Source organism: Pelophylax lessonae (genome assembly GCF_965119305.1).
Source record: "Pelophylax lessonae genome assembly, chromosome: 8".
Lineage (NCBI taxonomy): Eukaryota > Metazoa > Chordata > Amphibia > Anura > Ranidae > Pelophylax > Pelophylax lessonae.
Genome location: NC_138775.1, coordinates 259,911,622 through 259,928,073, shown reverse-complemented (window position 1 = coordinate 259,928,073; position 16,452 = coordinate 259,911,622).

The window sequence follows — 16,452 nt, the reverse complement described above, 5'->3', positions numbered from 1 at the left end:
GGCTATAAGAAGATTTTCAAGACCTTGAAACTGAGCTGGCCAAGACCATACAGCGGTTTAACAGGAGAGGTTCCACTCAGAACAGGCCTCGCTATGGTCAACCAAAGAAGTTGAGTGCTCGTGCTCAGCATCATATCCAGAGTTTGTCTTTGGGAAATAGATGTATGAGTGCTGCCAGCATTGCTGCAGAGGTTGAAGGGGTTAGGGGTCAGCCTGTCAGTGCTCAGACCATACACTGCACACTGCATCAAATTGGTCTGCATGGCTGTCATCCCAGAAGGAAGCCTCTTCTAAAGATGATGCACAAGAAAGCCCGCAAACAGTTTGCTGAAGACAAGCAGACTAAGGACATGGATTACTGGAACCAAGCATAGTGGTGGGAGTGTCATGGACTGGGACTGCATGAGTGCTGCCAGCACTGAGGAGCTAGAGTTCATTGAGGGAACCATGAATGCCAACATGTACTGTGACATATTGAAGCAAAGCACGATCCAACTCCCTTTGGAGATTGGGCCGTCCAACATGATAACGACCCCAAACACACCTCCAAGACAACCACTTCCTTGCTAAAGAAGCTGAGGGTGAAGGTGATGGACTGGTCAAGCATGTCTCCAGACCTAAACCCTATTGAGCATCTATTGGGCATCTTCAAATGGAAGGTGGAGGAGCGCAAGGTCTCTAACATCCACCAGCTCTGTGATGTTGTCATGGAGGAGTGGAAGAGGACTCCAGTAGCAACCTGTGAAGCTCTGGTGAACTCCATGCCCAAGAGGGTTAAGGCAGTGCTGAAAAATAATGGTAGCCACACAAAATATTGACACTTTGGGCCCAATTTGGACATTGTCATATAGGGGTGTACTCACTTTTGTTGTCAACGGTTTAGACATTAATGGCTGTATGTTGAGTTGTTTTGAGGGGACAGAAAGTTTAGTAGCAGTATAAGAGAGTGAGAGCGATAACAGCAAATTTAACACACCTGCTCCCCATTCACACCTGAGACCTTGTGACACTAACGAGTCACATGACACCGGCGAGGGAAAATTGCTAGTTTGGCCCATGTTCACTTAGGAGTATACTCACTTTTGTTGCCAGCGGTTTGGACATTAATAGCTGTGTGTTGAGTTGTTTTGAGGGGACAGAAAGGTTACACTCTTATACAAGCTGTACACTCACTACTTTACATTGTAGCAAAGTGTATTTTCCTCAGTGTTGTCACATGAAAAGGTATAATAAAATATTTACATAAATGTGAGGGATGTACTCACTTTTGTGAGATACTGTACATATGAAGCGGTTCTGTGATGTCAGCCGACAGTGGCCTTTAGCCCCACTGTTAGCTGATTCTGGGTTGCAAGAGTGCAAAAGTAAGTGCACTCCTGTGACCCAGAACATGTCGGGATTTGCCATCCAAATATAATCGAATAAAGCAAGACTGATAAGAAATGAACCCTAAGTGCAAATATGTTTTATTGGTGCTAAATATATGTTTTTATTGATGTTGAAATAAATGTTGACATTTTTAATATAATTCAGTGTCATTTGAAGTAAAGCACCAAAAAAATCCCAAAAACCCAGTTTCCAAATTTGCTTCGATATATATGGGATGTGGTGCATTAGCTTATTAGCGATCCACCCACATTTATTTTGCACTACGATAATTCTTGCTGTCTTTTGGATCCTGTGCCAAGAGGTTGCCTTGCTGCATAGTAACCACAGGGGGGCTGCCTTGCTGCATAGTAACCACAGGGAGGGTAGCCAACTATTCAGGGAATGCCTTGCATTTTTCTCAATGAATAAGATGCAAACTCTCCAATTGGATGAGGTGCAGATTGTGTCATCTCCACCTTTCCTCTCTAGCTTGTCCAATCAGTGAACGCTTTGCATTCATTGAACAGAATGCAGCAGCATGTTCCCTGAGTAGTACCCATGCCAAACAGCGGCTCGGCGACGCAGCCTAGGACCTGGAAGGCCGGGAGGGTCACTGAAGTAGCAATGGTCATTGTAGTACAGTGACTCTCCACTTCCTCGGGGTTTGATCAAGTAAAGAATATGAATACTTAGTGGTCCAAGCTAGACCTATGTAACTATGCAAAAGCATCCATACCTGGAATTCAGCTTTAAAATTGGAGTTCTTCAAATGCATTATACACTGAAGAGTTTCAGTGACACAAGGACGTGTTATTTTTATCAGGAATTAAAGCCGTGGATATGATCTCATCTCTGCAGTCCTCAAGCAAGTTTTCTCCTTTCATGTTGACTCCTTGTAACCCTTGTCATTTGCAAAGTTCAGTAGGCTAACAGCCCCTCTTCACAAGACATTTCAGCTAAGCGAGATGCTCTTCCATTGCTGTGACTCTCAGTCTGGATTACCTGGTACGCAGTAGGTGATAATGACTTGCCTTCTCACAGTCCTTTCATGACCAGGAACACAATTCCTTATCCAGCGTCCCGCTGTGCTAACCCAATGTGACACCAGAAGAATTCAGTGTGACACTGTCTGGGAGCAAACACCTAACCATATGACTAATGAGCGTGCCAATAGACAACAGCATAGCTGAGGACAAATGTCTTTCATCAAAAAACTCTTCATTAATCAAACAATGGTTCTTCTAAATGACAGCATCTTGAATGTGCAAGACAACATTTCACCATATAGTGCAACAGAACCATGGAAAAACAGACTTTTTAAAGTGGTTTTAAACCTCTGAAACTAAATTTGAACAAAAGCATATCTTTCCATAGTGTGTACTGGCCTCTATCCAAAGCACCAAGTGTGATTTCTGTCTCTTCTCTCATTCCTCTGCTATGTGCATTAGTCACTAACAGTCTATGCTGACACCAAACAATCCTAGGAAACAGTCCCAGCCCCCTGGTCTCCAGCTCACAGTCTGTGATTGACAGCATCAGCTGTACACATTTCCCTATGAAACTGTGTAGAGTGGGGTGGTGTTCATTCCCTCCACTCAGGTCTCAGCTTACACTCAGCTCCCTGCTCTATGGTGTGCAGTGTGTGACATTAGATCCCCTCTTCCTGCTTTCTGAAGTTTAGGCATGCAATATAAATTCTAGACGTTTTAATGGCTGTAGAGGAAAGATAAACAGGTATAACTTATGTAGGATTTGCTTAAAGCGGAGTTCCACCCTAAAATTAAACTTACCTCCATCTTCATGCCCGGGGTCACCTGAAAAACAAATGGATAATCACAATTTTTTTTTTTACCTACCTGGTTTAGAAGAAAATATACTTACCTTACTTCCTCTTCCTCCCCTCGGCGGCCAGAAGCTGTGCAGGGATGACGCTGCGGCACCGGAAGTGACGGCGGGGCCAGTGCAGTGCATCGTGGGACCGAAGAAGACGGAAGAGTACACACAGAAGAGGATCGCGCTGGCTTCAAGCTGCCCACACCTGAGATGGCAGCGCTGGACAATATATTTTCAAGGTAAGTATTTCTTCTAAAAGGTAAGTGCAACCCGGGACAGATCAGAGGCTAGCCATTGTGGAATGCACTAGCCCTGACTGTCCCGGGGGTATTTTTATTAAGAAAAACTTTCCCAGGGTGGAACTCCTCTTTAATCTCTGTGTATCACCTGAGTCTAGTCACTTAATGGGGTATATGTAGGGGTAAGAAACCACTTTAAAGTGGAAATCCAAGCAAAAAACAAAGTTGATATACATACACTATATTACCAAAAGTATTGGGACACCTCCCTTAACACGCACATGCATCGCAGCCTTAGTCCGTAGGGTTCAATATTGAGTTGGCCCAATCTTTGCAGTTATAACAGCTTCAAGTCTTCTGGGAAGGCTGCCACAAGGTTTAGTAGTGTGTATATGGGAATGTTTGACTGTTCTTCCAGAAGCGCATTTGTCAAGTTCTTCCACCCCAAGCTCGCTCATCCATGTCTTTATGGACTTTGCTGGTGCGCAGTCATGTTGGAACAGGAAGGGACCGTCCCCAAACTGTTCCCACAAAGTTGAGAGAATGAAATTGTCCAAAATGTCTTGGTATGCTGATGCCTTATGAGTTCCCTTCACTAGAACTTAGGGGCCAAGCCAAACCCCTGAAAAACAACCCCACACCATAATCCCCCCTCCACCAAATGATTTGGACCAGTGCACAAAGCAAGGTCCCTGAAGACATTGATGAACAAGTTTGGGGTGGAGGAATTTGACTGGCCTACCCAGAGTCCTGAACCTCAACCTGATAGAACACCTTTGGCGTGAATTAGTGTGGAGACTGTGAGTCAGGCCTTCTCATCCAACATCAGTGCCTGACCTCACAAATGCGCTTCTGGAAGAATGGTCAAGCATTCTCACAGACACAATCCTAAACCTTGTGGAGAGCCTTCATAGAAGAGGTTGAAGCTGTTATAGCTGTAAAGGGTGGGCCAACTCAATATTGAACCCTATCGACTAAGACTGGGGTGCCATTAAAGACAAGCGTCCCAATACTTTTGGTAATATAGTGTATTTGGCAGACGTTTTACCTGGAATTTGTAATATTGTCCAGCCAGATTTATGCATCCCCATCGGACAGCACAGTCAGATTGGTGTCCTGACTTTTCTCTATTACAGTTATGCAATATAATTTGGTCACCTCGATGTCTCAGTCCTGTGACTGAACAATTAAAAGAGAAGTATGGTCAAAGCTTTTTTTGCCCATACTTCTGGTCTGGGTCACAGGAGTGCACTTACTTTTCTGCACCTACACTCTTGTGACCCAGAATTAGCTAACAGTGGGCTAAAGGCCACTGTCGGCTGACATCCCAGAGCCACTCCAGGCCCTGGAAGGATCCCAACCATATCCACCTAGCTAAATGTAACATTAAATGGAGTAGCGCCACCTAAATGTGCTTTATCATGAAAAAAAAAATAGTTTTTAGGTATCAAAATTTAGTGGTTGCATGCACATGTGCCATAATCAATAGGGATGATCGAACTTTTGAAAAGTTCGGTTCGACCAGAACACCCAAACTTCCCGAAAGTTCGGCCCGGATTTCAGAACCCCATTGAAATCAATGGGACCCGAACTTTGGTAATCAAAAAACACCATTTTAAAGCCCTAAAACCCAATAAACGCCCCTAAAAAGTGCCCAGGGTTCTGGGTCATGCCCCATTAACTATCAATCACACAAAAAAAAAGTTCTTAAAAATTGTAATTTTTGATAAAAAAGCCAATTATTGAAAAAATTAAAAAAGAAAAAAAAAAGAGATTTTTTGATTTTGACTTTGGATTTAGTATCTGGGTGGTCTAAAAGGTGTGCATGTGAAGTTTCAGCTCTGTAGCATGTCCAGAACCATTAAAAAAAAAAAGATAATTTATCAGTAGAACAGGGATGTGGGTCGGGACCCTCCTTTAACTTTAACACCTATATGATCTTTTTTTCTGGTTCTGGACATGCTACAGAGCTGAAACTTCACAGGTACACCTTTTAGACCCCCCCCCCCCCCCAGATACGAAATCACACAAAAAAAGTTCTTAAAAATTGTAATTTTTGATAAAAAAGCCAATTATTGAAAAATTAAAAAAAAAAAAAAGAGATTTTTTGATTTTTACTTTGGATTTCGTATCTGGGGGGTCTAAAAGGTGTACATGTGAAGTTTCAGCTCTGTAGCATATCCAGAACCATGAAAAAAAAGATTGTTTGTATTAGAACACTTTCTTTCAGGACAGGTAGTTAGTTTCTCTCCCGGTTTAATAGAAGGCATTTTTTGGGGTTCTTTGCAGTCAGCATTTTTTATTTGACACTAGCGTTTTTTTGGCATTTTTTTTGGGTTCTTTTGAGACAGGCAAAACATCTGAACATGTGTATAGGGGGTATATATAGACATATATGTCTGAATATATACCCCTAGACATATATAGGTGTGATAGTAGCAGAAATATATTACTGTAAATGATTTCATTAGCGCAAGCATTTATTTCTGCTACTATCACACCTATATATGTCTAGGGGTATATATTCAGACATATATGTCTATATATACACCCCCTATACACATGTTCAGATGTCATGTCTGACATCAAACATGTCCTCAAAAAAGCACTGGCAGTGGCAACCCCTGCAGCATAAAAAATGCTTGCTGGTGAGAAGCCATATTCCAGTTCCGAAGCTATTCAGAGAAAAGATCATTTCTCTATAGCGGTCACCCTGCTATGGAAGGTTTTTGTCACCCTGCCATAGCAGTCACTGCCAGTTAACCCTACACTACACTACGGTCCCCTGACACTTCATACTTTCCCTACAGAAACTGAATTTGTGAAGCTAACTAAAGTGTAAAGGAGCACTCTAACTACACTAGATATCCCTTTCCTCACACTAATAAATAGCTAAATGACACTTTTAAAGTAAAATTCACAGAACTGCTTCCACTCTCTTCCATGTCCAGTATAACAATGCTAGGAATATGGCGGGGCGATCTTATATACCTGGGGGGCGTATTCACTAATGATTGGTCTAGGGACCCCCTAGTCACTCCAATCACATTCCTAGCATTCTCCTGCCCCCTCAATTGGCTTTTGCTAATGGTTCTGGTCCAATCACGGGGTTTTAAAGCCCATTTCCTGAAGCATTGCATTTTGGGCGGTTCTGGTTGCCGAATTCCGAACTTTTTGGGCAAAAAGTTCTAAATTCGGCCGAACCTCGAACACCCAATGTTCGGGCCGAACCGATGGTGGACCCGAACCGTTCGATCATCCCTAATAATCAAATGGATTCACAAATGATAAATAAATATATATATATATATATATATATATATATATATATATATATATATATATCCATAAAGTGCTTTTTCTGACACAAGTTAGAATCTTTTTGCTAGAAAATTACTCAGAACCCCCTAACATTATATATATATGTATATATATATATATATATATATATATTTTTTTTTTTAGCAGAGACCCTAGGGAATAAAATGGAGATTGTTGCAATATTTTTTATCACACTGTTTCAGACTGGTTGGGGTGAGTTGAGCTGGGAATTTTCTCTGTTTTTTTCTTTCCTGCCTGAGCCTGGACCGACTCTGTGACATCAGCCAACATTTCTGCTGAAATCAGGTCACAGGAGTGCAGAACGAACTGCACTCCTGTGATCCACGGGAGAAGTATAGCCAAATACGTTTTGGCTGTTCTCCTTTAAGTGTGCAACCCCTTTCCTTCCCCCACATGGAATGATCAGCCAATGAATACACAGGAAGAACCGATCAGCAATGTCCTGGAGCCAGCATGATCCAAACAGCGGAAGTGATGTCACTGACTGGAAGTCCCACCTTTACGCGTTTTGTCACTTCTGGTACCTGCCTCCATCCAAAGCACTTATTGTGATTTTTGTTTCCTCTCACACAGCAGATGATTGACAGCCCCAACTGTACATGTTTCCCTATGATACTGTGTAGGGTGGAGAGTGCCAGTTTCCTTCGCTCAGGTCTCCAATTACACTCAGCTCTCTGCTCTATGCTGTGCAGTCTGTAACATCAAATCCTCACCCTCTGCCTTTTGGAGCTGAGAAATGTTGTATAAATTCTGTACTCTGAATAGCTGTAGAGAAGAGAGGGCTACAGATGTACAGGTACAACTTATGTCAGAGGATGTGTTTCCTCTCTGTGTATCACCTGAGGCCTTTCACTTTACTTGATATATGTAAGGGCTTACAACCACTTTAAATGGTCTGCCAACAGATGGACGAAAAATATACTTAGACCTTTTTGCGCTTTTGTGTTGTTGAGGTGCGTTGGGGTAATCTTGAAAATGTATGTGTAGCACTGCCCCCTAGAGGACTGCTGAGAATTACACTTTCTGGATTCCCCTGGATCACCCTTAGCAACTGATAGCAGACTAACGGCATTGAAAGTCCTTGGCTCAGTCAATAATCAATCCAGGGGATGTTGGTTTTTGCGTTTTATTTTAGAACTGGGATAGGAGAAGGGATGAGTGGGATACTCCAACTATGAACTATGCACAATCTTGAGGACAACAATGTGGCAAGGCCGCTGCTTCACCCTGCCACTGAAGTAAAGATAAGATTACTGTTCCCGCTTAAATATTCTCTTCAGGGTTAACAACTTGGCACCCCCTTTACTCCCACTGCCTGTGCGCTGACACCCATCTGCTGACTCTAGCCATTGGAGTGGTCCCCTTCCTGGGCAGACCCTTTGGCAAGCTCCCCTGTACGCACGGGCACTGTTTTTCCAGAGTTGCTCTGCCTTCACCTCAACTGTCAGCTTCCACTGGACCTCTGGGTTCAGCCACACTTTCCTGGTCCACTAGGCTGACTGCCTGTGACCACCATCCACAGCAACAGGAGGAGAGACTGCCGTCATCCTCCTCCTGGGACCTGTAATGTTCTGGTACCTCTGGTACCCTTATTCCACTTTCCAATTCAGTGTATGCGTCTCACCATTCTCTTCTGGTGAGTGCCCATACACCTTTAAGACCGATGCTGTCATCACTGAGCGCCGCAGAGCGGCTATTTCAACCGCCGGCGTTCTCACTCACATGTTCGTTCAACCTGCCTTGAAGCTCATATGCTTACAAGCGTACCTCGCTGTCGGAACCTCGCTGCTGATCCCTGTATCCCGCTACTGGATCACTCGCTCATACCGAACCTCTCTACTACTGCTTGCTATTAGTGATAAGTACCCCGCAGGGGAATCCTCCATAACCTTCCTACTAAGCTTACACTATCTAGCTCTGCATATTAAGGACTGTAACTATAATCTGCACTGTTGTTTTAGATTGCTAGCTCTTGAGCCTACTAACATCTATCCTTGCACTGGGTTAGTCTCTCCTGTATGTCATCTGCTGTCCTACCACCTACTACCATACATGATTGCTAACCTATCTGCATCCTACCTGTTACCATCTATACTCTCATGAACATTTCTCTCAAGTGCTGTTCACCTATTTGTCACTGTTCATACCTGTCTCTTCAACTCATCACCACTATACTGCTATATACATCTATCACTCCAAGAACATCTTATTGAGTGTGTATATTTGTATGCTGAATCAGACAGACATCTTATTGAGTGTGTATATTTGTATGCTGAATCAGACAGACCACAGTGATGAGTCTTGGGAGTTGGAATTGGTATTTCAACGTATCTCTACATGACTACTGAGTGGAGTTTTTCTGCAGCTGCAAATCCATCTTGTTTCAGAAAACGCAGGAGCGTTACAGGACCTGGCTTCCCGCCCGAAGACACTCTGTCACATGTGCCCTTTTATAACATTTCCCAGGATGCACCACTGTCTGTACCCAATCCACTGGGACAGTTACAAAGCCTGTGTGTCACTGGCCGGGTTTCTTCCACTGTCCAACAGGCTCCCCTATTGGACTCAGTGGGGACACTCTTTCAGACCAGGTGAATCACACGTAGACACGTGCAACAGGCCTGACTAGAAATTCTGCTCCCTGATAAGCAGACAGAAAAACTAGGTTTTACCTGCCACTCTCTTGATAAGCAGGCAGAGAAAATGACACTCCCTACCTAGCACCTATCTAGGAGGGTGCTACATATGCAACACACCAAAGCGCGAAAATGCATGTCCACATATTGTGGTAACACATGCTTTATGTCAACAGAATAATGCAAAGCCAGCTTATGCTTTGGTGGAATGGTGAAAACTGGTCATGTCAAGGAAAAATCATCTTCACCAAAATCACATCACTGATCTCTACTAACTGCAGCATGAGCATGCAACCACTGTACGTATTGTAATGTAATTGGAACAATGTGAGAACAAATAGTTAAACTTCCTCTGCAGCTACAACATAATTCTTCCAGCAAACTTGACAATAAGTGGCAAGCCAGCGCTGGTCTATGTAAAACACTGGGAAATTACATGTAAGTGGGTCAAGTAATTATATATGATTCCTTCTCAATGTATCCGTAGCAGCACAGTTTTTGGGTTGAAAGAAAAAAAAATACATATATTTAGTGCCAAGGGCGGTCGCACACAACCTTTAGCGCAAGACGTCATCAATTTATCGATATAATGAAGACAGGCTCTTTGGAAAAATTAATTCTTTATTTTACAAGGGGAATTAGGGGAGGAAAAAGTTACAAGGTGATTCTTTGGTTCTACGTCTTCACCTGCGCTGTTAAACTGCGTATCCATCATGCAAACGCCTTTCGCTCATATCTGTCATTTTCGTTTTAATGAGCTGTTTGGGGCAGTCAGCAAATTTTGAATACTATAGTTCAAAGCAAGCATATATTATCTGAATAATTCATTGCTGAAGTGATACTGTATATACTGGTTAGAAGTTAAATTTGGAAACTGTTCCTAAGCAGACCCAAAGTGTGTCTTCTGTAAAAATCATGATTTATGTAACTTGATTTCCTCTAGCTGCCTCTCCTTCTCCCTCTCCTTCTATCTTGATTTTTCCCATCTGTCCTTCTCCTTTTCCTACACGTTGGGCTTAGTTCACAAAGGCAAGGAGGAGAAGAGCGATGACATGCAGGAATAATTTACCGTACAGCCTTTCTCTTTCTATATTCTATCTATCTCTTTTTCCTATTCCATATCTTACACTTTTCTGTTTCCCTCTCCTCCTCCATTATCTCTCCATCTTCTTCTATTTCTATCTCTGTCATCTTTTCTTTCTAGCGCTCTCTTCTTCTCCTTTCTCTCTCTAATCTCCCCATCTCTCTCTTTCTCTACTCTCTCTCATATTCCATCTCTCCTCCTCCTTTATCTCTCCCATCCTTTTTCTCATCTATCTCACTCCTCTGCCTCTAATCTCTCCATCTCTCACTCTCTTTTTTTCTAATCTCTCTCTTTCTTTATTCTCTCTCTCACCTTTCCATCTCTTCCTCTCCTCCTCCCAGTCTCTCTCTAATCTCTTATCTCTCTCTCTCTCTCTCTCTTCGCTCTCTTCTCGCTCCACTTCTTCCCCCCCTCTAACTCTTTGCGTAATCTTTTTCTCTCTCATCTTTCCATCTCTCTCTAATCTATCCCCCATCTCATCTCTCTCAATCCTCCCTCTCTATCCCTCTATTTCTCTCTCACTTCTTCCACTCTCTCTAATCTCTTCATCTCTCCTCCTTTTCTTTCTCTAATCTCTCTCATCTTTCCATTGTTCTCTCTCTTTATCTCTCTTCTCTCTCTCCCCCCCCCATCTCTAATCTCTCATCTCTCTCAATCCTCCCTCTCTAATCTCTATCTGTCTCTCTCACTTCTTCCCCTCCTCTCATCTCTCCATCTCTCCTCCTTTTCTTTCTCTAATCTCTCAAATCTTTCCATCTCTCTCTCCCCTACTATCTCTATCTCTCATCTCTCTCTTTCTCTGTCTCTCTCTATCTCCTAATCTCTCTGTCTCTCTCTCTCTCTTTCGCTCTCTCTCTTTCCCTACCCCCCATCTCTATCTCTCATCTCTCTCAATCCTCCCTCTCTAATCTCTCTCTGTCTCTCTCATTTCTTCCCCTCTCTCTCATCTCTCCATCTCTCCTCCTTTTCTTTCTCTAATCTCTCAAATCTTTTCATCTCTCCTCCTCCTCCCACTCTCTCTCTCTCCACTTCTCCCCTCCCCCCACCTCTTTACATAATGTTTCAATCTCTCATTGTTCCATCTCTCTCTCTCTTTCTCTATTCTCTCCCTCTATCTCTCTCTCCTCCCTCCCTGTCTCTCCCCATCTCTCATCTCTCTTAATTCTCTCATTGTAATCTCTCTTTTTCTATCTCACTTCTTCCTCTCTCTCTATTCGCTCCTTCCTTTTCTCTCTCATCTTTCCATCTCTCCCCCTCCTTCTCCTCCCACGCTTTAGCTCTCAAGCTCCCCTTTTCCCACCTCTTTGCGTAATCTTTCTCTCTCTTATCTTTCCGTCTCTCTCTCTTTCTCTATTCGCTCTTGTTCGCTATTCTCTCTCATCTCTCTCTCTCATATATAAATTTTTCTCTCTCTCCCCTCACTATTTCTCCCCCATCTCTATCTCTCATCTCTCTCAATCCTCCCTCTCTAATCTTGCTTTGTCTCTCTCACTTCTTCCCCTCTCTCTAATCTCTCAATCTCTCCTCCTTTTCTCTCTCTAATCTCTCTCATCTTTCCATCTCCCCTCCCCCCACTCTCTCGCTCTCTAATCTCTCATCTCTCTCTCTCTCCCCTCACTCCTGGCTTAACTTGTCCTCCCCCCCCCCACTTTGTGTAATCTTTCTATCTCTCATCTTTCCATCTCTCTCTAATCTCTCCCCCTCTCTCTCTCTCATATTTCCATTTCTCTCCCACCTTCTCTCCCTCACCTCCTCCCTCTCTCCCCATCTGTATCTCTCATCTCTCTCTAATCCCTCGCTGTCTCTTTCACTTTTTACTCTCTCTCTAATCTCTCCATCCCGTCTTCTTTTCTCTTTCTAATCTCTAAAATCTTTCCATCTCTCCTCCTCCTCCTCCTCCCAATCTCTGACTCTATAATCTCTCTCTCTCTCGCTCCACTTCTCCTCCCCCCCACCTCTTTGCGTAAACTTTCTCTCTCTCATCTTTTCATCCCTCTCTCTTTCTCTTTCTAATCTCTCTCTCTCTCTCTCTCTCTCTCTCTCTCTCTCTCTCATATTTCCATTTCTCTCCTCCTTTCACACTCTCTCCCTCCCCTCTTTACCCTCTCCCCATCTCTATCTCTTATCTCTCTAATTCTAGTCTCTCTCACTTCTTTCTCTCTCTCTATTCTGTCCTCCTTTTCTCTCTCATCTTTCCATCTCTCCTCCTCCTCCCACTTTCTAATCTCTCACTCTCGCTCCACTTCTCCCCCCACCCACCTCTTTGCGTAATTTTTCTCTCTCTTATCTTTCCATCTCTCTCTCACGGTTCCATTTCTCTCTCTCCTTCTCTAACTCTCTCTCCCTCACCTCCTCCCTCTCTCTCCCCATCTCTATCTCTCATCTCTCTCAATCCTCTCATTCTCTGTCTCTCTCACTTCTTTCTCTGTCTCTAATCTCTCCTTCCTTTTCTCTCCCATCTTTCCATCTCTCCCCCTCCTCCCACTCTCTCGCTCTCTAATCTCTCATCTCTGTCTCCTCTCTCTTTCTAATCGCTCTGACCCCCCCCCCCCCTCCCCTTAGTGCCAATCTCTCTATCTCAGCACTTCCACCTGGCAGCACCAAGGTTGTTGCTTCAAAATCCAGCTATGACACCACCTGCACAGAGTTTGCATGTTCTCCCTGTGCCTGCGTGGGTTTCCTTCAGGTACTCCAGTTTCCTCCCACACTCCAAAGACATGCTGGTAGGTTAATTGAATCTAGTCTAAAATGGCCCTATTATATAAATGTGAGTGAGGGACCTTAAGGGCAGGGACAGGTGTGAATGATGAATATACTGTAAAGGGGGCCAGTACAATTACAACACAGTTCAATGCAGAAGAATAAGAGGACCCAGCTCATGGAGTTTACAATCTATAGGAAGGGGGAGGTGGTACAAAAGGTAATAGCTTCAGGGGCTGATCTGATGGAGGTGACTCAAGTACAGTGTTTAGGTGGAAGTGGAATAGGCTTCCCTAAATAAATTAGTTTTCAATGAACGCATAAAGGCAAACAGGGTAGGAGCTGACAAGCATATTAGGGGTATGGAGTTCCAGAGGATGGGAAAGATTCTGGAGAAGAACTGAAGGTGAGCATGGGAGGAGGTAACAAGGGAGCTAGGAATCAACATGTCCTGGGAGGAGCGGAGTGGACAATTAGGGCAATATCTCGAGATGAGGTTGGTGATGTAGTTGGGGGCAGTGTTGTTGATGGCCTTGTATGTTGTGGTTAGCATTTTGACTTTTAAATGTCCATCACATCCAACAAAGCTGCACATTTACTACACCTTAAGGGCTCTTCTGTCTCTCCTCTTATGTTCTTTTTTTTTTGGTGGACGTTACGTTTTTCTCCCTACTTCACCTCCTACGGAGGATCACCACCCTACAAATATCTGGAAGTGAGTGTCCCTCAGTGCTGAGCATTCATAGAAGGAAGTTGGTCTTATCCTCCAGGGCCCCATTGTTGGTCCTCATCCTCCAGGTCCCCCCTGGTCACAGGGGGGGGACCTGTGACCAGGGGGGACCTGGAGGATGATCTATCTATCTATCTATCTATCTATCTATCTATCTATCTATCTATCTATCTATCTATCTATCTGTATATATATATATATGTATATATATTATTTATTTATTTTGTGTTAACAATGTTTACAAATATTTTATATTAGAATTGTTTATAATGATTTATTAGGATGTGTAATTATTATTATTTTTTACAATTTGTTATTTTACTTATTTATTTTACATTGCGGGAGGGAGATGGGGAAGGGGAACAGTGAAAGGGGGCTAACTGGGAGGGGGGGACCAGAAGCAGGCAGAATAGGGAGGGGGGTCGGTGTCAGAGAAGCAATTATAAAAATCATGCCCTGTGTCTGTGTCTGTCCCTGCAGCAGCTGAAAGTTGGCAGGAGGAGGAGAAACTTGCTTTCAGCTGCTGCCTGCAGAGAGTCACACAGGGTTACCTTCTGCAATTGCCCCTCTGCCCTACCGCACCGACTCTCTGTGCTGTTGGGGCCCCCCTGTGTGCCGGGCCCCCTACAGTAGGACTGGTGGCCCCCCCTATCAGTGGCCCTGCAGGCACAGTCCACTCTCTAAGTGCTTGTAGACTTGTCTGTGATGTCTGGACTCTCCACGCTCCCTCTTCCTCCTCATTTCTCTCTCACCCTCCTCTGCTCCTTTCTTCCTTTTTTCTTTGTGTCTAAGTTCCTGTCCAGTTAGTCTAGCTGCTTTTATTAAGACTTGTTCATAGGACATACGAACGCCTTTGTTTTAATCGGTTACTCCTAGAATGTAATACTTTTTTTTTTTCTCCAGCCATTTTTTTTCCCTAATTAGAAATCTTTTAGGGTTTTGCAAGTTACTGTACATAAAAGACTCACAGTAAAAGACAAGATGACATTGAATACTTAATAAAATGTCACTTTGTGCCAAAGTAGCAACAGTACAATTCTGAAATAAGCAGCATGTGTATGACCTGAATAGTAAAAAGTGTCTTAAAACTCAAAAATGTAAAATCTTGCATATCAATTATTCTATTAGAAAATCAAATGCATCCTCTGTACAAGGCTGGCTCATAATCAGATGGTAGAAAGAACACAGGGAGAACAGATCCGATGGCAGACATCTGTAATATGGGCACTGTGATGGCCGGTACTGAGGAGAGACGGGAGGGGGGAGATTTTTGACAACTTTAATACTTTAATAGGGGTACGCAGTCAGGCTGGCTTAAAGCTGAACAGAATAAGAAAATAAGAAAATACAAGAGGCATGTACATTCTTACCTCAATCTTGGGTTGCTTTGTGTATTTCTTCCACACCTGTGCAGTATTCAAGTGTGAACCTTTTCCTCTGTGCAGGAGATAATAAAGAAAATAAAGACCGCTCGCTGCTGCTTTTCTGCTTGTGTAGGGTGACTGGTCTTGTCTCCGCCCCCTCCTGCAGTTTTCTGCAGTAGATGTTGCCTGCTAGGTCACTTCCACAGCTTTGCTGTTTGCACATGCTATGTGCCACTCATAGGCGTGCACAGGGAGGTGCTAGATGTGCCTGGGCACACCCTAATCACCCTGTGCGGTGCTGACTCCCCCTACTGCCCGGGCTTCCCCCGACCCTCTCCCGCAGTGCTGCTGGCTTCTCTCCTCTTCCCTTGCCTGCTGCGGGGGATGTTTAACCGGTTGCCGACCGCCGCAAGTCAGCCCCGGCCAGGCAAAGTGACGTACTGGTACGTCACTAGCCTGTCACTTGCTTGTGAGCCAATAGCGGGCTCGTTCCCTAACAAGTCAGTGCGTCCGCCGGTCACTCGCGATCGTTCGCCGTGAAGGGAGAAAGGCAGGCGGCTAATGTAAACAAAGCCGCCTGTCATTCTCCCCTGTGTAAAAATGGAGATCACACGGTTCTACTATGTAGGACCATTGATCTCTGTTCTCACACCAGTAGCCATGTCCAATCACAGTTAGAAACATGCCCCTAGGGACATACTTAACCCCTCCTTCCCCAATAAAGTTAACCCCTTCCCTGCCAGTGTCATTTTTACAGTAACAGTGCATATGTATAGCACTGATTACTGTAGTAATGTCACTGGTACCCCCAAAAGTGTCAAAAATGTCAGTCAAGGGTCCGATCTGTCCGCCGCAATGTCGCAGTCCCGCAAAAAAAAACGCAGATCGCCGCCATTACTCATTAAAAAAAAAACAACAAAAATGACAAAAATCTTTCCCTTAGTTAGTAAACGCAATAACTTTTGCACAAACCAATCAGAATATGCTTATTGTGATTTTTTTTACCAAGCATATGTAGCAGAAAACAAATTGGCCAAAAATGTTAAAAAATTTTGATTTTTACATTTTTGGGGGGGGGGGGGAATTTCATATAAAAAATGTGAAAAATATTGTTATTTTTTGCAAAATTGTCGCTGTTTTTTTGATTATAGCGCAT